At 39.3% G+C, this 22,873-nt stretch overlaps 1 protein-coding gene and 1 non-coding gene across 13 annotated transcripts in view; both read right to left on the bottom strand.

Moving 5' to 3' along the window:
- BABAM2 (BRISC and BRCA1 A complex member 2) overlaps positions 1 to 22,873 on the bottom strand; it is a 452,740-nt gene that overhangs the window by 257,272 nt on the left and 172,595 nt on the right. The gene's annotated exons all lie outside the window — the stretch shown is intronic.
- On the bottom strand, positions 17,145 to 17,247 carry LOC132537864 (U6 spliceosomal RNA). The gene has a single exon (XR_009549287.1). It is a non-coding gene; the product is annotated as a U6 spliceosomal RNA (small nuclear RNA).

Here is a 22,873-nt window from a genome sequence, read left to right as displayed (position 1 = left end):
CAAATATTTTGGGGGGACTTGGAACTCTCTACTCTAGCCATCTTTTCCCAAACAGACCTTGAGGCATTCCTAAGTAGGTAAGTGATGTCCACAAACTAACCATTTCCAAGTTGACATTTCTATCACAGCTCTTTTTCTGAACTTCAATCTTATGCAGCCAACCTTCTGGACATCTCCTGATGTCTGATAGGTACTTCCAAATTCACATGTTCAAATTGGAGTTGATTACGTACTTTATCTTTTAATCCCACCTGAAATACATATTTTCACAGGAAAATTCATCACTTCAAGTTTTTTTTTTAAATTACTTTGTATGAAGTTATTTCTGTATCATGAGCTCTTAAAAGAGAATCTTGATGCCTTATTTACTTATCAATACCATCATCAATACCAGTTTAGGTAGTCTAGGCAGTCAGTAGAAATGAACTCATATTCACTCATGATATATTTGAATTGTAGCCCTCCCCGGTCTCTGTCTTCTTTAGGCAAACAGCACCACCAACTACCAAGTTACTCAATCCAGAAACCTAGTAGTCATTCATGATTCTTTTCTATTAGTGTTTACTTTCCTTGACATAATAGAATGGATGTCACAAAGGGTACGTTTAACATTGTCCTACCTTTCAAAGACATTGACAGTCCAGAAAACTAAAGACAGGAAGTCAGATAACATGATGTGTTGCCTTTGTTGTATTTCCTGAGCATTTTCTTTGGGGAGGGCTGACGGAGTGGGTAAGAAAGGAACTGAAGCAATTATGATCAAATAAGGTATTGTTAGGCATTCTGGATGTTCACCACAAACCACACTGAAGAATATTTGTTCTTCAAAGGCCAAGACGATGGCCTTAAAAACTCTTTCTCTGAAATAATGTTTATTTAGCTTTAAATTTCTTTAAAAAGGGCAGTCTTTATTCTTACATTATAAATTCTAAAATTTTTGATGAGTTTTTTTGTGTGTGATATAAACAGTTCCTTCATATACTACCTCTTTTGAGTTCTGTAATCAAGGGTAAGTATACTATGGAATAAAAGCCAAGTTACTACAATTTTAATCGTACTTTACACACTCTATAAAATATTTTAAGTTCATAAAAAGATAGGAACAAAGAGTGACAGTCTTCTCTTAAAATCTTATGTTCTTAAAAGAATACAAACTTTACTTGCATATGCTGTTAAGGGGATATTAAAATATAGTTGTAAATACTCATGTGTTTTGCTTAAACACTTATGTACTTTCATAAATAGCCAGTCTCTCTACCCTCATTAATTACATTTAATTCAGTTGTCAGTAAGAAAGCAAAGCTCTGGGTGAGTCTAGATTTGTCTCTAAAAGCTAAAGGCTGAAAGGTCTGCTCAGCCTTTCAAAATGAAAGGTGACATAACATCTGAGAGAATACTTGTAGATTTTCCAAGTCATTTATTCCTACCACCAATTTCCATTTGAAGAAAGATTATATTGAGCTGATAAAAACTAACTTAGGTAATGATGACACAGGGATGAATAAGGCATTCTTAATGATACAGAAATACTTTCATGCAAAGAACCTGAAGTGATAAAATTCTCTGTTTAAATGTTAACTGGTCCCTAAACCAGCTTGGATACAACAAATGACACCCAATGATTTAACAACTGGGAGGAAGTCTAACCTCCTCAGATAAAGAAAAGACTACAAAAGCTGGATAAGGGCAAGAGGGTGGCTCACTTTAATGATGGCCTTTTGGGTCAATACCAGGCCACCCCAACATCTGGACCTCTTCAGACTCTTGCCCTCACTGTAGAGCAGCAATGACAGAGATTGCCCCACTCTCTGAAAGGAGGCTAGGTCAGTCTACTCTGCCACTCTAGGCAGACTGGTCCTGAAATGAGTGCAGCCAAAAATATTCCCAGCTGTGACCATGGACCCTGAGCTCAGACTGACAGGGACTCAGAGGTCACACAGGTTCCAGTGCTAAATATAAATAGATGTGGACCTTAGGTCAGATCATGGAGGTAAACAATTAATGGTATCTATATATTTGGAAGCTGCTCTCTGCCCTAATCCAGCTTTCTAGCCCTATTCTCAACTCTGACACCATCTTCCTGGACAATAATTTTGGTCCACCAGCAAGCTAGCTATCAGGTTCAGGCAAAAGTCATGGGCCCCCTGGAACATACCTGAAACAGACTTCCTAGCTTCTTCCCACATGAAGACCTTAACTTTATCTACTCTATTCCTGTCTTTGGGTTTCTATTTATTAAACACTTTGTCCTGTTTTATATCTTTTTTTTATTATTATTTATAAAAAGGAAACATTGACAAAATCATAGGATAAGAGGGGTAGAACTCCACACAATACCTACCACCAGAACTCCATATCCCATCCCATCCCCTGATAGTTTCCCTATTCTTTAACCCTCTGGGAGTATGGACACAAGGTCATTGTGGGATGCAGAAGGTGGAAGGTCTGGCTTCTGTAATTGCTTCCCCGCTAAACTTTACATCTTACCACCTTTCACCCATCAAGTTGCAGACACTACTAGGATTCCATCCTGACTTCCCTGGGAAGATGGCCTAATCACTATGTCCCAAAGTCTCACCTCTCCAGAGCCCTACTCCACTAGGAAAAGACAGAAACAGACAGGGTTATGGAACAACCTGCCAACATCCATGTCCAGCAGAGAAGCAATTCCAGAAGCCAAACCTCCCACCTTCTGTACCCTATAAAGAATATTGGTCCATTATCCTAAAGGGATAAAGAGTAGGGAATTTTCCAATGGAGGGGATGGGACATGGAGCTGTGGTGGTGGGAACTGTATGGAATTATACCTGTTACCTTACAATATTGTTAATCATTATTAAATCACTAATAAAAATTTAATGCTAAATTATAATCTAGAATCTAAACGACATCAAGTACACTAAATGTTAAATTACTGAGTTATTTCCACAAATATTTAAAGTCTACAAATGACATTTCCTGCCCTAGAATATTTCAAATAAAGCTGATAATTTGCAATACATTTTCTATAACAAATATCAAATATATGTAGTGAGTGACAATTGCGTAATACAGGATGAAAGTAAAGTTTTACTTAAATGAAATAAAATAATTATTCTAGTATGGCTTTGAAAATCCTAAGTGTTACGAAGGCCACAATTTGAGTTAGCTGTCTCCTGAGATGACTTCTGAAGTTACAAATACTGCCTACTGTAGTTGAACTTAAATTAGCCAACATAATCTTTCTTATCTTTCATAATCCACAGAACACAAAGTCTTTTATGATTAAAAAGAAAGAAAAAACAGGTGAGAGTCCCAAAAAAGGCAGCTTGTATTTGTGTATGTGCTCATGAATACATATATGCACGTCTCTGTTTTTATAGTAACTACCATCTTCAATGCGGATGGAAAGATGCAATGCCTTCAAATGTAACCTCTCTTCCAGACTGTCTGAGCTAAGTAGAAACCTTCCTTACCTGGAAGAAAATATAACTATGTAACAGGAAGCCACTATTCACTACAGAGGTGGAATCCCCAGTTGCATAGTACTCCACAGTCTTCACCTTTCCTTACCCAGATTAATGCCCAAGAAGGCACTAAAGATGAAACTGCAAAATCCCACAACAAGGAAACTTTGTCCACTCAAGAATTTCTGATCATATAATGGCACTATATCTTAGAGAGATAAAAGACCTGTTTGATCATAAATATACACTGATGTCTACAAAAGACTGTGTGTTGTGCTCTGTCGGCATTGCTCCTAGCATCTCTCAAAAAAATCTCTCAAAACTTAAGTGTCCTTTCTTCCTCTCTGTCTCTCTCTCTCTCTCTCTCTCTCTGACTCTCTCTCTCTCTCTTTCTTCTTCCTCCAGGGTTATCACTGGGACTTGGTGCCTGCACTACGAATCCACAGCTCCTATGGCCATTTTAGACTTTTTTTTTTTTTTTTTTGCATAAGACAGAAAGAAAAATGAGAGGGGAAGAGGAGCTAAAGAAGAAGAGAGATGCCCGCAGACCTACTTCCCCACTTGTGAAGTTATAAACTTCCTTTGCAGGCCACAATTTTAAGTAGGACTCAAACGGAAGCAGAGGAAATAAAGACCTGAGAAGTTTTCCGTCACTGTTCCTACCACAAAACTAAAGTTGTGATAATGAATGATTCTTCTTCCTTTGCATACCACTTCAAACAGATCTCAAAAGTAAAACCAACAAAATGCAGCCTGTACTCTACCACATTCAAGATCTAGTCTCTGCCAACTTCATCAGTTTCAACTCCAATGGAAACACCATGGATATACAGTTTGTAGCTGAAAGAAAACTCCAAAATGATGCTTTTTGAAATTGTTTGTGACTTGGGGAAGGGGAGTGGGGTGTTAAACTTAAGTGAAATCAAAGCCATATAAAGATGCATCGAAGGGCTGGGTGCCACTGTTGTGTGAGGGCTGTGTTGACTGAGGACAGACCAAGAAGAACATAACATAAAGACCACATCACTCACCACACTTACAAAACATGGCAGATTAAAATTAACCGAAAACTGAACACTGTGTATTATTACTATATTTCATAATAATTTCAATGTTTTCAGTTCACACAAATTTCATTTATTGCCAAAGGAATAAGGCAATTATGTCTATAGTTTTGTCAAAGGAATGGAAAGGAACTAAGTCTTCTCTGTCAAATCAATATAACAAATGCGAGAAAAACTACTTTTTAAGAATTTAATCATTATGATTCTTTGGTCATACTTTAAGTCTGCAGTGGGAACTCGGGGCCAGGCAGTAGCGTACCAGATTAAGTGCACATACTGCGAAGCACAAGGACTGGCTCAAGAATACTGGTTTGAGCCCTGGGCTCCCTACCTACAGTGGGGTAGCTTAACAAGCAGTGAAAGCAAGTCTGCAGGTGTCTGTCTTTCTCTCCCCTCTCTGTCTTCCCCTTCTCTCTCAATTTCTCTCTGTTCTATTTTACAGCAGCAGCAGCAGCAGCAACACCACTACCAAAAAAAAAAAAAAAAAAAAAAAAAAAAGGTAGCCACCAGGAACAGTGGATTCCTAGGCCAGGCACCGAACCTCAGTGATAACCCTGGAGGCAAAAGGGGAAAAAAGTGGAATTCAGCAGGTCTGGCTCTGTGAGGAGGCTGTACCCCAAACTTCTTGACTGGAAAGGGGCAAGTGCATACTAGCCTATGACATGATATTCATCAACCATCAAAGAAGCTGAAAGAGCAGATGGCATATGATGCCTGACCTTCAATTCCCAGAAGAATGGGGTAGCAGGACAAATGGGGGGGGGGGAATATGTTAACCACCTTGCTTGGTTTACTCACCATACAGGTGAGGCCAGGATAGCAGACACTGTTGTCTAATTCACTCTACTTTGTTGAATTCCTAGAAATGCTTACTGAAACCTCTCCTTACATACACAAGGCATTTAAAGCCTCCATACCAGGAACCAACCTTTGAGCCAGTTCTCTCAGAGCAATCTGAGAACTATTTTTCCTACATTTGAGTTCCTCCTAGGCTCAAGTCCTCACCTGGATTAGTGAGTAAACTCACCTAAAGTTAAGTTTGACCTATTTTCAGTTACCAACACTACTGACTACCAAGATCACAAAAACAGTGACAACAAAACATTTATATATTTCCTAACAAAAGAAAATACTACCACCTATGATCCTGCCAAAGATACTGAACCCAAATCAGTTTCAGTCTTTTGATTAAGTTTCGTATGTACCGGAAATGCATAGATAGAAACATGCAGTGTGTCTTAAATCTGAAAAATCTAGATTGTTCTCCAAGTAAATGAGCTGGGTTCTTCAGCATCAGGTTGAAAAGAAGAAAGGACAAACCCATAGATGCAAAGATACTTAAAAGGTAAAAATAAATTCAAAATAACTGATAAGACTCAGTTATAACTGAGAAAAACATTCTTGGGTGATAAAACCATTAAAAAAAACTTTACAGATTTCTACTATAATTCAGGGTAGTGACTATTTTCAGAGGGAAGAAGTGATTGCTTTTGGGATGGGTCACAAGGAGTCAAGAGAAAACTCTCTAGAACAGTGGCACTTAGGCTAGGCACTGCTATCCCACTTATGAGGAGACCAAAGCTAAGAGGATCTGAGTGGCTTGCCGTTGTTAGTTAATTAGTGGGTCTGTAGTTAGGGTTCAAACATAGGCAATCAACTATAAGCTTGAGCATTTGGCCAGAGCTTTACTGTGATTTAACGTTTTTTTAATTTATTTTTTATTTTTTTAATTTATTTATTCCCTTTTGTTGCCCTTGTTATTTTATTGTTGTGATTATTATTGTTGTTGTTACTGATGTCATCGTTGTTGGATAGGACACAGAAAAATGGAAAGAGATGGGGAAGACAGAGAGGGAGAGAGAAAGACACCTGCAGCCTGCCTGTGAAGAGATGCCCCTACAGGTAGGAAGCTGGGGGCTCGAACAGGGATCCTTACGCTGGTCCTTGTGCTTAGCACCACGTGCACTTAACCCACTATGCTACCGCCTGACTCCCAATTTAACATTTTTAAGGTATAACTTACAAAAACTAACACACACAAATCTTGACTCTAACTTTATATACAGTTCAATGAACTTTACATATAAAACACTGCTTTGTTCTGATGATTCTAAATGTCCACATAAAGAAAGAATGTGTAGCCTCTTTAAGAAAATATCTTTGTCAGTGCAAAGCTAAGTTGTTGACAAATTAAGATTGATAAGAAAGGTGCTTCAGAAATTGCTATAGTGAGCTTATCCTGGAATTGAGGACAGGACAGACAAGTTCATGCTTCCTATGTGATCTAATGCCTTAGTTTTCTTTTGTCAATGATCAAAATAAACACTTTCCTGGGGTTTTTCTGAAGCACACCAAGGTATGTCCTATAGGGAAATAATAAAGCACCTTCTCTCCCTAGAAAAAAAAGATGCAGAGGGCCACTGGGTTAGGACATCTCATAGACAAAACATGCTAGGTTAGGTAACAAAAGAAAAGCTTTTGTAATAGGCAGATGCAGATGCTAGAAAAATCTTCTGTGAATTCAAAAACCTCTTTAACATCCTACCAGGTAAGAATCCAGGGTCTTATATATATAGAAGGCCCAAATTCTACCCACTGTTCTCTAAAAGATGTTCTTTAGATCAGCAAAGAAAATTGGAATGGAAAAAGTTTTGATTACAACTAGGTCTGGTAAAGCTATTTCAATAAATAGTTTATGAAAGTAAGTCTCTTTCATGTTTATTCCACGTGATGTTAAATTGTCCATGAAAACTCATAAAGTGGAGAAGCCCCAGTGGCCTGACCCATGTCACAGGTCTAATCCTAAATCAGCCTGTTCTCACAGAAAGGAAAACTAGCACACACCAATCGTAATCTTATAAGTCTGCTATAGCAGAGCGGGTGTGGATGGAGAGGAAATGGTTCACCCAGCAGAGCATATACTTTACAGCACGTGAGGATCCAGACTGGAGCCCGAGCACCACATGGGCACACTTACTCAGAGAAGCTTCGCAAGCTGAGAGGTGGTGCTATTATGCTGTCCTGTCTTTCCTTCTCCCTCCACCCCCCCACCCCTAGTGATAAAAGAAGGGGGGGAAATACACTGAGAGTAGTAAATTCTAAAGGAGCAGAGCCCCAAAAATAAGGGTGGGGTGGGGGAGGCAGATAGAGAGAAAGAAAGGAGCCTATTGGCCTTACTAGGAAATCTCCAACCTCCGTACCATTTGTATGTTCCTTCTTCTAACATTCTATGAAACTTGCTCTTGCTGTTGTTAAAATGAGACAGCAGGCCCAAAATGGAATCACTTGCTCTAAGTTTAAGTCGCCAAATATATATGTATATTTTAAACAGAGACAGAGATGCAGAAAAGGCAGCAAGTGAAAGAGAACACAGCATGGAAGGTCCTTTCAATGTCAGTGTGGGCTGGGCTCAAACCTAGGTTGTGTGCACACTATCCAAAGTGCCTATTTTGTTAGCCCCAAACCAAGATTTAATACCTAACTTAATTATGGTTTTTACTCCTGCAAATGCAACTTTTAACCAGTCACTGCAAAATTTCTTGGTCATCATGAACATTATAATCTGCCAGACAGATTCTGCCCCAATTCTACCTGAAACAATTCCCATTTTGCCTGTCTCATCCTTCTCTGCTGTAAAAGATTTCCATTATGTATAGCTCCCTAGAGCTTTTTTTTTTTTCTGCTTAGAAAGGATATACATGGAATGCTGTCAAACTCATGGTTCATCTAATAAAACCAATTATATCTTCAAATTTACTGATGACTTTTGAACATTAAAAACCCAAATTCCTCAGGAAGAATGCTGGAAGATGCCATACCCAGCCCCCATCAATTCACTGCTTTCTCTTCAAGTATGGATATAGAGCTTACTACAGAATTGTTTTAATTTTGCAAACTGACACATGTAACATTTAGACATGGATGTTGTATAAATCACAGTAATTAGTAAATATGTGTCCTGGTACCTCAAGAGCTAATTTTAATAATAATCATAGTAACAATAATAATCATGGTAATAAATAATTTCTAGAGCATTCTATGGTTATCACTGAACTAATCATTTTCTTCTTCCCTTTCCTTTCTTTTTCCCTTTTTATTTTTTTGTTCATGTGCAATCTTGCCAGTCCCAAGCCAACTTTTTCTATATTTTTTTTCCTGATAGAAAAAGGGAGAGAAGGGGGTCGGGTGGTGGTGCAGTGGGTTAAGCACAGGTGGCACAAAGCGCAAGGACCGGCCTAAGGATCCCGGTTCGAGCCCCCGGCTCCCCACCTGCAGGGGCGTCGCTTCACAGGCGGTGAAGCAGGTCTGCAGGTGTCTGTCTTTCTCTCTCCGTCTCTGTCTTCCCCTCCTCTCTCCATTTCTCTCTGTCCTAGCCAACAATGAACAACATCAACAATGGTAATAATAATAACCACAATGAGGCTACAACAAGGGCAACAAAAGGGGGGAAATAGCCTCCAGGAGTGGTGGATTTATGGTGCAAGCACCGAGCCCAGCAGTAACCCTGGAGGAAAAAGAACAAAAAGAAAAGAAAAAGGGAGAGATGCCACTGAGCCACTGCTTAGAGTGCCCTGCACAACACTGTGCAGGGCTAGAATCTGGAGCCTGTGCTCCACCAAGTGAACTGTCACTCTTCCCAACACATTTAACCTTTGCAGTCCCTCCAGAAGTAGGTAGTTATATCCTATTTTTTAAATTTCTGATGACAACATAAAAGCATACAAATGATAAGCCAACAGAGCTAGAATATTGGTTTTATTTGTGTTTATCTACAAATAAAGTCACTTGGCAATTAGTCTTTCTGTAGTACAAGTGCTACTCTAATTTAGCATTGCAGGTTGAATTACGGTGGGGAAACCTTAACGGCATTTAGGAAAAATTAACAGCATCTAGAAGAAAGGTCTATCTACATTAATTCAATGTCAAAAAAAAGCTCATCAGGAGACTTGATCCATAAACCTAGCTTGCTGTAACTCTTTGAATCACATTCCAAAAACATTTGGAAATTCAAAAGGCAAGACCCAGCCTGTCAACTATAGATTTCTCTAGTACAGTGTTGAGCACACAGAAAACTCATTATTTATGGGATGCACGTAAGATGAATGAATGAGATAACCGCAGAACACTCAAACACATAATGGCTCTAGCACCAAGGAAGGAAACCTGAGCACTTCTAATAGCTCCTCTCTTTTTAAGTTGAAACTAAAAGCTGGAAAAAGACATGGCTCATAGGTTAGAGATGAAGAGAAGAACAATGCACAGAGAGAAGAACGATGTGCTGAGAGGAGCAAAAAGGAGAAGAATAAATGGTGTGGGTCATTTCCACAGTGATGCAAACACATCTATTCAAATAGCTGTCTTCAGTTTCGACTTCCTGGAAGCCTCTACTATGCTGAAAGATGAAAATATAGTGAGAGGCATCCTGAATTTACTTTCACACAGACACATACAAACTTAGAAACTCTCTCTGAAATAAAAGTTTAGAAAAATCAGAGCAGAATTTTTTTAAATTCACCAATGTTTTCTTTCTCCTCTTCCCCCTCCTCCTTTTTTTTTTAAACTCATATATTGCTGGTTGCTATTGAATAAAAGCTATATCAGGTGCGTATGTTGAAAGTCAATGGGACCCTTTTCCTTCTAGCATTCTCTTTCGTACTGGCAAGCTTTCTTAAGAAGATCTGTCATCTGGAAGAACTCATTCTGCACAGTTGATGATTTTCCATAAGTTATGTTCTGAGGCTGAATCATAATCTTTTGTAGCCATAATCGGCTGAAATTCTCATCACATTCATACAATACCTAAATCAGTTTTTTTTCCAAAATGTAGTAATGTCTTTCCCATCTTTATAATTAACTGATACCAAAACGTCTTGGCAGAATTATATGATGAGGAAAATTAAATTTTAGAACCTTAGTAACACAAAACCACCACAATTATAAACTTAAATAGAAAATGCCATGTATTCTCAACAAAAGTTTCTGTATCAACCAAGCAAGTTCACAAACGTTACACTGCATGACTTGATTCTGATTTATGATCAAGACTGTACTGTTAGAACTTGTATTCGGTGCCCTTGCTACACATGTACATTATAAATACTGCATAAGAAGATCGGAATGTCATAGCCATAAAAATAATTGTAGGTTATTACATAATCAGAAGTCTGTTTCTATTCTTTATTAGGAGAATCTTGTCATGCCAAGTAAAATATATGTGCTGAATAAAAATAGAAAGCTCTCTAGAATTATATTTTCTTTTATATTTTTATCAGGTTCAAGACTGTATTTGCTATAATTGTAGATCACATTGTTTCTTTAAAAACTGTTTCTTTATGAGGTCTCAGAGGTGGTGCAGTGGTTGGCATGTTGTCCTCTTGAGCATGAGAAACTGAGTTTGGTCCCTGGTATGACACATACCAGAGTGATGCTCTGGCGTGTTCACCCCCCCCCCCAAATATGTGTGTCTTATAACAACATGCCAACCAAAGCACCACTTCTCAGACCTCATATATTTTCTTTAGAAGCAAATCCTTACTGGGTATATACTTGTTTAGGGCTCTGTAAAACAGACTACCACAAGAAATATAAAAGCCTCATAAAGATCATCCACTTCCCATGCACTGGCCAGCACACCCCTTCATGTCTAGACTGTAGTCTCCTTAACTTTGCCTCCACACACCAGCCCAGTGAAGCCCTCAGGCTCCATTGTAATTGTATCTTGCCTCTGCTTTAGAACTCTAAATAACTTGTTGACATATATTAAAATATCCACCTAACTTTCTATCTACTACCCATTTGCTACTTTTGCTGGTTTTAAGACATATTCTCAGGGTAGATGGGGCCAGCAAAATGGCCCACCTGCTTTGCCATGCATGAGCCCCAAGCCCAAACACAGTTCCCACTGCATTGGAGGAAGCTTTGTGCTGTCCTATCTTTTGTTCCCCCTATTTGAAAAAGTCAGCTGAGCACAGTGAGGCCATGGATAGATGGATGGATAGATATTCAAATTCTTTAATACTCCTACCTTCCAGAGGTGTAGCCTAATTCTCTTTCTCTTATGTCTGGGCTGGAGCTAAGTCACCTCTAATGTAGTGAATAAAAGGGAGAGACAATTACAGACACTAGGTCATAGAGGACACTGCAGCCTCCTCCTTTCTTGTCCTGCAGGAAGTCAGCAGCCATGTTGTGAGGACACTCAAGCCACACATGGAGACCCATAATGAGAACTTCAGCCCTCCTGCCAACAGTCATGTCAGTGAGTCATCTTAGAAGCAAATCCTCTGGCCCTAGTTAAGCCTTCTGATGGTGACCGTCACTAACAATAGCAACACAGCAGGCTCTAGCTGAAACACTCCCACTAAGATAGACCCAAGTTCCTAACCCACAGAAACTGTGATGGAAGAAATGGTTAGTGTTCTACAGTACTCTATTTTGGGGCCATTACTACACAGCAGTAAGTAACTATTAGACTACCTATCGATACGTGTCTACCAAGAAAACGTCAGGCCCTTCATATATAAATACAATTCCTCAGAGCCATATTTCTAAGAAAGTTAATAAAGAATAAATATATTTTTAATCTGTGGTATTACTGACAAGATTAAAAGGTACAGAAAGGCCACAGATTCCATTTGTCATGTCTTCTAAACACATCTATCCTCAGCCTCAGTTATAGTGTCTGACTCACAGTAACAATTTAGTGATTATTTGTTAAATAGATGGAATGGACCACTTTCTGAGGATGGTTCTGAAGGATATTTCATAGCCTTCTGTCCCTTAGCAAAAGATGAGCCTAGGCAGGCAAATAAAAATAAAATATAATTCCTTAAAACTCTATTATGGGCTGGAGAGTTAGCTTGGCAGGAGAGCCCATACTTTGCAAGTCTGGAGCTCTGGATTCAGCCCCTAGCATCAAAGTCAAAATTTAAAGACAAACAAGGACACATCATAAATGGCAGTAGGATGCTTTGAGTGACAGGTGCGGTGGCTGTGGAAGGTGCAGAAGTCAAATTCATAAACAAGACTGTACTCTGAGTTTATGATTCAAGTTTAGGGGTAGTTTTGCATTCTGCCTACTAAAGTTAAACTGTTTTTAAATTACAACATTATTGCTTAATATGGAAACTTCCCATAATGTGCTAAGGAGGTCAATAAATTAAGCTGAATGTTTAGCTATGTGCCAACAAGTACAAATCATTTTACTGAGGCTCTGAGTTATGTGAATGTCCTAGCACAGCACCTTCAGCTTCGCTCTTGTTCATCCTCAGCATATGGCAAGTTGCTTACTCAACTGAACATTCGTGTTTTCATCTTCATTGGTTTTCGTTATCTAGATTTCACAAATAAGTGAGACAAACAGAAGGAAGAGGGGACAGGAGGAGGGTTCAATTTGATGTTATTGCACGAGAACAATGGTGGTGAAGACCTGAAGTGTTTTCCCCAGGAATCTTGTTTTTCCACAGTTGCTGAAAGGGAAGCAAATCTAGAAAATGCCACTGTTTCTCTTATCAGAGAAAAAGAAAAAAGGAAAGTCACTCACAAGTAGTAATAGGCATAGGTGTGACTTAGAAAGGAAGTGAAGGCAGAACACAGAAAAAATAAGCCAGGAAAAAAAAAAAAGATAGGTAGATAGGGATAGAGACAGAGATAGATAGAGACAGAGACAGAGACAGAGATATAAAGTCAACCCATATCTGTGGGCTCAGGAGAATGACCTCAGTTTCCAGTGGAGGGGCTGGGGACACAGAACTCTTGTGGGCGGAAGATAATACCCCTAGTATCTTATAATTTTATAAGTCAATATTAAACCACAAATAAATAAATACACACACAGAAAGAACATGGTGGTGGACACAGTAAGTTGGAAATACACACATAGATTTATGTGTATATGTGAAACAAAGCTCCTAAAATCTCATAGTATTATAAACCAATATTAAATCAGTAAAAATAAAACAAGAAAAGGATGCTTCTGAAAACAGAATAGAATAGCTTCATATTGGATTCTAGTTTTATGCAATGTCAGAGTGAGGGATTTCTTAACTTTACTCAGGGTGAAAACAGACCTTATACAGCTCATAAGTCTTGCTCTTTAATGACATAATTGTTATTTAAAGATATATTTATTTATTTCATTGAAGAGAGAACAGAGCACTGCTCAACTCTGGCATCTGGAAGTACTGACAAACAAAACGAGGCTCTTGGACATGCAAGCCCTGTGCTCTAAAACACTGAGCTCCCCTGGACAGAGTGACATGATTGTTTGGAGAGCCTAAAAATGTTCCCTAGACAATATATTTCAAATAAAACAAGCCTGGATTATCCCACCAGTCTATCAGGCAACACACATGGAAGCATAGGAAGTACAGGACTGGAGGAGGTTGACAATTAATAAGGTCCCTTTTCACAGTGGCGTTGAGGGAGAGAGTGATAAAAGGCTTGGCATGCATTTCTACCAAGAAATTACTGTCAAAACTGGCCGAGCCCCTATGAAAAACCCTCTGGATATTCCTCAGAATATTAAAAGCAGACCTACTATCGACTTGCCAACTCCTCTCATAGGCATTGATCCAAAGAAAATAAAAACATTTATCCAGAGAGATCTACGCACACCTATGCTCATTACAGCACTATCTAGTCAAGATTTGGAAACAAGCTGATGTCCCAGTACAGATGAATGGGTAAGGAAGCTATGGTACACTTACTCAATGGAATATTACTCAAGTGTAAGAAATGATGAAATCTCGTTTGCTACAATGTGGGTGGGACTTGAAAGAATCATGTCAATGAAATAAGCCAGAAGGAGAAGAGCGAATACTAAGTGATCTCACTCCTAGGTGGTACTTATGAAACAAAGAAAGGGAAACACGGATGAAACTATCATTACCCATGGTCTAAACACTCTAAAAGGGCCAGGTGGAAGAGGACTGGAAGGGGAAGGGAACATGGTTTGTGCAGAGTATGGTATGCCGACACCTACCACAGGGAGCAGAAAGCTGTGCACGTGTGACAATAGTCTTGTAAACCAACATTGTCTTTTTCTTCTTCTTCTTCTTTCCTGCCTCTAGAGTTATCACTGAGGCTCAGTGCCTGTATTACAAATCCACTGCTCCTAGAGGTCATTTTTCCCATTTTTTTTGTTGCCCTTATTGTTGTCATCATTGTTATTGTTGCCATTGTTGTTGGATAGGACAGAGAGAAATTGAGAGAGGAGAGGAGACAGAGAGGGGAGGGAAAGATAGACACCTGCAGATCTGTTTCAGTGCTTATGAAGCGACCCCCCCTACAGGAGGGGAGCCTGGGGCTTGAACCGGGATTCATATGCCAGTCCCTGTGCTTTGCGCCATGTGAGCTTAAACCGCTGTGCTACCACCTGACCCTCTCAACATTTTCTCAATAAAGGTATCTAGATAAGAAATATCTATATCATTTAATTAAATTTAAAAACTTTGTTGGATATTTCATCTCTTTTTGCAGAGAAATACTCAAAAACTAGCTCCTGGGGCAATTTCTTGTGGTGAAAAATAGTACAGACTTTTCAGTGAGGTGAACCTGAACTGAAACCTCTGTTCTACTACACAGAGGCCTCAGTAACCCAATCCACTGCTCTCAGATTAAGTTTTCTCATCAATTTAAAGAGAGTGAAGATACCATAAAGTATTATTACATGAGTCAAAGGTTTTCTGATTACAACTGACAGAAACCTGAATCATTTCATGGGAGGAAGGGAGGGAGAGAGGAAGGAAACCTATGGTAGAGGCTCAAAGGCTCCCAAGGACAGTTCATTACAGGAGTTCAGCTATCAAGCCCGTACCTCAAACCTTCAGAGTGGCACCACTCACAGTATGCTCTCTCTCCAATTTTCTCTCCTACCTTTGATTCTTTTTTTCCAGGCTGGCTTTCGTCATTTCTACTGTGCAGAGCTGCACTGGCCAATATGATACAGATTCTCCTCCTATCTAGCTAGACTTTCTGGTCTATTCTCGGATATTTCACTCTGTTCCATTATCCGCACCGATCTACTTGTCTTTCTAAAACTATTACTGCCCGATCTCACTTACTGTATGTCTGCAATAAGTCTTAAAATTAGGTATAGTAAACCTTCCAATTTCATTCTTTTTCAAAATTGTTTGGCTATTTTAGGCTGTTAGAATTTCAATGACTTATTTCTTTTTAAATATTTAATAGTTTATGAACAAGAAGAAAAGAAAAAGAGAATGAGAAAAACCATAGCATACTCTAGGATATGTGGTGCTGGAAATTGAAACCAGGGCTTCACACATACAAAAGAAATATACTTTACATACTTTACATGAGCGAGCCCCATAGCCACTCACAATAACGTTTAGAATGAGGCTAGTTAATATAATAACAACAACCATGGTGGGTTCTGACTAGATGAGAGATGGGGGGGGGTACAGAGAGAGAGAAAGAGAAAACACATTTCCATTGAAAAACCTGCAATATTATAATTGAGTTTATTTATTTATTTTAAATTTTATTTATTTATATTTCTTGATTGGAGTTAATGGTTTACAGTAAAATACAATAGTAAAATACAATAGTCTGTACATGTGTAACATTTTTCAGTTTCTACATAACAATTCAACCTCCGCTAGGTCCTCCTCTGCCGTCATGTTCCAGCACCCACACCCACCCCAGAGTCTTTGAATTTGGTGCAATACACAGAACTGAGTTTTATAACTGACATATATATGGATTTTCTGGCACACGAATGTAGTGCCTATTGACCTATGGTTTATACTTTCCCTCAGTAATGTTCCGGAGTTTTCGGCATGTATACCTTTTGTGTCTTTCTTTTTACCTTAGATTTGCCCCTAAATATTTCAAGTTTTATGCAATTATATATTTAAAACTCAATTTTAAACTGTTATTAATATAAATAAATGCAATTGAGGGCTGGGGAAATAGCATAACGGTTATGGAAAAAGACTGTCATGCCTGAGCTTCTGTTGTCCCAGGTTCAATTCCTAGTGCCACATAAACTTGAGCTAAGCAGCACTTTACTGGAAAGGAAGGAAGGAAGGAAGGAAGGGAGGGAGGGAGAGAGGGAGGAAGGGAGGAAGGAATGAAGGAAGGAAGGAAGGAAGGAAGGGAGGGAGGGAGGGAGGGAGGAAGGAAGGAAGAGAAGGAAATGTAATTGATTTTAATCTTATATCCTGAAACATTACAAAATCCACTTATTAGCTCTAAAAGGATTTTTGTAGATGCCTGAGGATTTTCTACATAATCGTATCATCTGAGAATAAAGACAAGCTTTCATTGTTGTTAAACAAGTCAGGAACTCACACATGCACAATTCTACCACTACTAAGTTGTATTTTTCATTCAGTAGACAGACAGACAGGCACACACAAATGAGTGGCAGGGGACACCACAGCACCAGAGCTGTTCCTGATGCCATGGTGCCACTATGCCATGGCCCTTCCATGTGGTGCCAGGACTCAATCCTGAGTTACGAGCATGGCAAGACAGACATACTACCTAGTCAACTATTCCTCAGTCCCCAAAAGACAGTTTTACACTGTTTCTATTTCCCTCTCTCTCTCTCTCTCTCTCCATATATATATATATATATATATATATCACATCACATACACACACACACACACACACACACAGAGGATGTTTCATGCATTTGTGTGACATCCATGGGCAGGGACCATGATAATATTCTCTGTATCATTCCAATTTTAGAATATGTGCTGCCAAAGCAAACAAAAGGCAGTTTTGCTCCCTTTTTCTTTTCTTTCCTTGTTCTTGCTTTATTGCACTAGCTACAATGCCCAGTGTTTAGTAGAATTGGTGAAAGCAAACAACTTCACACCACTCTTAACTTTAGGGAAAAAGCATATTGTCATTCACCATTACCAAGAAAAATGTCAATATAGAATTTTCAGAGATGTATTTTAGTGAAAAAGAAGCCTCTTTCTCTCTTCATTCACTTTATATGAGAGAAGCTTTATATGGAATAGATGCTCACTTTTGTCAGACCCCTGTGCCTTTAAGATGATTTTACTAATGAGGTGACTCATATTGTTGATTTTTTATATTCGTTTTGTCTGGGACAATCTCCATTTATTTTATATACCATCCTTTCTATATATTATTCACTGTATTTGCTACAATTTTGTTTCAAAGCCTGTATTTATATTTATTTATGAGAGAGATTAACTATCACTGCTTCCTACAACATCTGTCTAGTTTATGTAATCAGATAATGTTTTCCTTATATAGTCAGTTAGAGAGTAGTACATTTTTATTTCCCAAAAGGGTATGTGTATGCCTTTTATACCATTTCCCCTTTATATTATTAGAAGTGTTTACCAGTAAAGTTCTCTTAGGTTAGGAGTTTTCTTTGTGAAAAGGTATTTAACTAACTACAATAGACAAAGACTATTCAAATTACCAATTTCTCCTGGAATGAGCTTTAGTAAGAACTGACAGTGATGATACAGCAAATCCTAACAATGAGATTTTCAAAGTTAACCCAATTGCCAAATAATTTAATTATAGGAATAACTATCGATTGCCTTCTTAAACCCTAATACAGCAGGAACTTCCCGCTTCCTCTATAAAGCCCATGTCTCCCCCAGTCCTGGAACCTCTAGGGTGGGGCTCATTTTCCCACATGCTTCTCTCAATTCATACCAAATGATATCGCATCTCCTGATCCCAACCAAATCTATGCAACGAGAACCACCTTGGCGTGCTTCACTTCGACTTTGTCCAGAGATGTCAGGTGTGGAATGTCAAACCTTAAACCTCATTACTCAGGTGAGACCTTTTCTTTCTCATAGGATTCTCTAATTCCATTTCAGGTGGTGGTTCACTTCCCCAAAAGTCCCTAAACCTAGATAGAGACTGGGTTCCATGAGATAGGGCATATGTATACATGTATCCATAAACTAGGGCAAAATATATACATGAAAGCAAAAGTGCATAACAGTCTGCAGTGAGTAATAAATGAAGCAAGCAAGTAGAAAGACCTAAAAGACACCATAACTTCCTAATGAAATAATTTCTACTTAGACATAGACACCCTCCTCACCTACTTCCTATTACACTGCCCCTAGTCACTCCAAAGCTGACCTTCTCAATGTAAGGACTGCAAAGGCTGAGTAAGGGCAGGAGACTGCCACGCTTTAATGAGGACTCTTTGGTCACTCTCAGGCCACCCCATCAGCTGGGGCCCTATCAGGGAGACCTGAGATTCCCAAACACATGATGGGCCTAGTTCTCGAACAGATCCCTCTCTCCACTGTTACCAGTCATCTCCATCAGGAACAACACAATATACCCCATTTGTGGGCCTCATATGACCTTGCCCTCAAAGTGGATCAACAACTGTAGAGAATGTTCCATCCTCTGAAGGGAGGCTGGACATCATACTCTATCTTCCACCTGAGGATAATCTGTCCTGAAATCGGGGCAGCTTGGAACATTCCCACTCGTGACCACAGAATGTGAGCTTAGATCTACAGGGATGCAGAGGTCACATAGAGTCCTAAGCTGAATATGGGCCCCAGATCACATCAAACAAATAAAAGTGTCAGTGTAGCTATGCTGCAGGTGTCTCTCTGTCTCTCTCCTTCTCTCCCTTTCCCTCTCAATTTCTGTTTCTATACAAAATAAATAAAAGTAAAATAATCAAAAAATAAAAGAATTTCCTAGCTCAGTAGCAGCTGCCACTTAATTAATAAAGCACACACACAATTGCCAGTTCCCTACACTGCATACCATTTCCAGCTGCACGCGATCAAGGCAGGGTGCTCTCAGTACCCCAAAGCCTGCCTATAAGCATGGACACTTGCTAACCTGGGTTTGCAGGTGAACCTGCTAGTCAGTGTCCAGTGAGCTCCTGCACGGAGTAAGCTCAGCACACAGGCTCCTCACACGGTCTACTTTAGACCACATCTGAATCTCTAAATAAGAGCTACCTCTCCCATATTTGGGAGCCATTCTTTTCCCTGATCCAGCTTTCTTGCCCTTTTTCCAGTCCTGACATTTCTCCAGACAATAACTAGGATCCACCTGCATATCAGATTTCAGGATCACTAAAACAAAAACAAAAACAAACAAAAAAACTAGTATAGTCATGGGCCCTTTGGAATATAACTAAAATAGGCTTACTAACTAGCTACAAAACGGGGACCCCCCAAATCTTCATCTGCAATATTCTAGCCTTTAGGTTCATGATTAGTCAATAATTTGTTTGGCTTGATATGTTAACTCTTCTTTCAGCCACCAGGTTCCAGATGCTACCATGATGCCAACCAGACTTCCTTGGGCAGACAACCCCACCAATGTATCCTAGAGCCCCACTTGCCTAAAGCCCCGCCCCACTAGGGAAAGAGAGAGACAGGCTGGGAGTATGGACCGACCAGTCAATGCCCATGTCATCGGGGAAGCAATTACAGAAGCCAGACCTTCCACCTTCTGCACCCCATAATGACCCTTCGTCCATACTCCCAGAGGGATAAAGAATTCCTATTCTCTAGGGAGAATAGGAAAGCTATCAGGGGAGGGGATGGGATACAGAGTTCTGGTGATGGGAATTGTGTGGAGTTGTACCCCTCTTATCATATGGTTTTTGTCAATGTTTCCTTTTTATAAATAAAAATTTATCTAAAAGAACTGATATAATGTTTTTTATGTTCTTGGGTTTGTTTTCTGCAAAGCAAAAACTTGATGACTCTTTCATTCAGAGAGAGAGAGACAGGGAGAGACATCAAAGCACCAGAGTCTGCTCTGGCACCACAGAATGTCTCCTGTAGTCCTGGCTCAAATCTGGGCTGCATGCATGGCAAAGCATGCACCCTACCCAATGGTCTCTGTTTCTGTCACTCTTTCTCTCTCACTCTCTGCCCTGAGACATTTTTTTTTTTTTAACTACAAAAACACTCAAGCAAATTTGCCATAGATCATCAGCATGCAGATGACCTGACCAAAGAGACTCTGTAAAGTTCCAATATGAAGTTCATGAAGATAATAAATTCCTAATTTTTTAATAGTGTTTTCTCTGTGAACTCTACAAAAGGGATTTAAGGATGCCAAGAGACCCGGGATCATACTTGGAGACATGTGATCTTTGGAACAGAATAAGAATTGCATCAGCATCATGAGTACTTCAGGATTCCACAGTAAAGATTATATTTATTAAGTTCCCACATATTGAATAGATAACCTGGACATTTAAACTGTGTTCAAGAGTTAGCACAAAACTAGAAGAATCTGATTATGTCTTACTTTGTCATGAAAGTGAAAACAATAACTAAACCATTAACCACCACTGCCTTCAATAAAGTGTGTGTGTGAGAGTGAAGGCTGGAGGGAGAAAGAAAGTGAAAGCCTTTTATAAGTAGCCCTGGAGCAAACAGTGACACTAACCTTGTTTCTGGTCATCATCCTTTCTGACAACATGGTCAAAAGGTAAAAAACAACCACAACGACAAAACTGCAGGAAAAAGCAACAAGAATGGAAATGTATCTTCACAAAAATGTGGGACAGAGAGTGGGTGTCATAACGATATTGTTTTGTCATAAAATTAGAACAAAGTGTGCATGCTGTTCAAATTTGTTTTAAAAGATTTAAAATTTTAAAAAGAAAAAGAAAAGAAATTCTTTCTTTCAGTTCTCTATTACATGTCTCCTACTCTAAATCCTGAGGATATGTTTACAAAGGAGAGAAAAAGACAGTTAAAAAGAAGAAGAATTAGAAGAAGGAGAAGAAGGAGGAGGAGGAGGAAGAGAAGGAGGAGGAGGAGGAGAAGAAGAAGAAAAACAACAACAACAACAAGGAGGAGGAGGAGAAGAAGAAAAGGGGAGCATTATGCAGCAATGATACAAATTATTTTTGTATTATTTTTAGCTCAGCCAAAAATAACTAAAGTGCCCACCCCTCCGCATCCCCGAATATTTCCAAGACTATTGTATCACAGGGCAGGAGAGGCAGTGGCAGCAAGGCCTGGAGAAGGCAGAGTGTGAACTGATTAGAGACAGACTGTAACCCTCTCTAGTGCAGGAGCAGTTGTTAGTTTTGTTTTGCCTACATCACAGCATAATGATGTCATAAAATACATTTTTTTAATGAGCTATTAGAAAAAGAGAAAAAATGTTTAAACATGAAAATGAAAATGCAAGCCTAATATTTTTTATCATTACACTCAACAGACATATGACCATTCTGCCAAAATGCTTTAAAGACACTCAATTCTGTACTTAACAGTGATCCAAACAGATAAACTTTGGTTGGTATAATTATTATAGTAAATAGGAAACTTTTACAAAGACAAAGGTAACAATGAATGAGGTTATATGGAAAGACTGAAACTGACAAGTTTGGAAAAAAAAAAAAGTAGAGGGACACCGTAAGTTATAAGGAGATGAAGGTTCTGAAAAATGTCAGAAATGCCAGAGAAAGACAGCTCGCTCTGACTCATTACCTTGTGTTTGTTTCTTTCCCAAAGATAGGAAGAAACACTGCAAAAAGTACTAACGTGCAAAGTGCACGACAACAGAGTCAAGTAGAAAGTCACTGAGTGATCGATCAACGTGGTGTGCAGTATAATTCACTTCCAGACTGGCTGTGACCATCTGCATTAAAAATGTATTTGTGCACATTGGATGCTGTTATTTTGTGGCCAAGATAATTTACCAGAAAAAGAATTCAACCATAAGCCATGACAACCTTTGAGTACACTGAAAAGCTTTCAGTATTTACCAAACATGTATGACCTATACAGGTCTGTTATTAAAAACATACTTGGGGGTCGGGCGATGGCGCAGTGGGTTAAGCGCACATGGCACAAAGCGCAAGGACCGGCATAAGGATCTGGGTTCGAGTCCCCAACTCCCCACTTGCAGGGGAGTCACTTCACAGGTGGTGAAGCAGGTCTGCAGGTGTCTATCTTTCTCTCCCCCTCTCTGTCTTCCCCTCCTCTCTCCATTTTCTCTCTGTCCTATCCAACAATGAACAACATCAACAATGGTAATAATAATAACCACAACGAGGCTACAACAACAATGGCAACAAAAGGGGAAAAAAAAAAAAAACCATACTCAACACCAGAAAAAAACTGTAGATGAAAAACTATTCAAGCCCCTGACTCCCCACCTGCAGGGGAGTCACTTCGCAAGCGATGAAGCAGGTCTGCAGATGTCTATCTTTCTCTCCCCCTCTCTATCTTCCCCTCCTCTCTCCATTTCTCTCTGTCCTAACCAACAACAACAGCAACAGCAGCAGCAGCAGCAACAACAATAATAACAACCATGGAAAAAAGATGGCCGCAAGGAGCAGTGGATTCATAGTGCAGGCACCAAGCCCCAGCAATAACTCTGGAG

The sequence above is a fragment of the Erinaceus europaeus genome, chromosome 3 (genome assembly GCF_950295315.1).
Source record: "Erinaceus europaeus chromosome 3, mEriEur2.1, whole genome shotgun sequence".
Taxonomy (NCBI): Eukaryota; Metazoa; Chordata; class Mammalia; order Eulipotyphla; family Erinaceidae; genus Erinaceus; species Erinaceus europaeus.
Note: the sequence above shows the minus strand (reverse complement) of the source record. Positions and strands in the feature narration are given on the sequence as shown.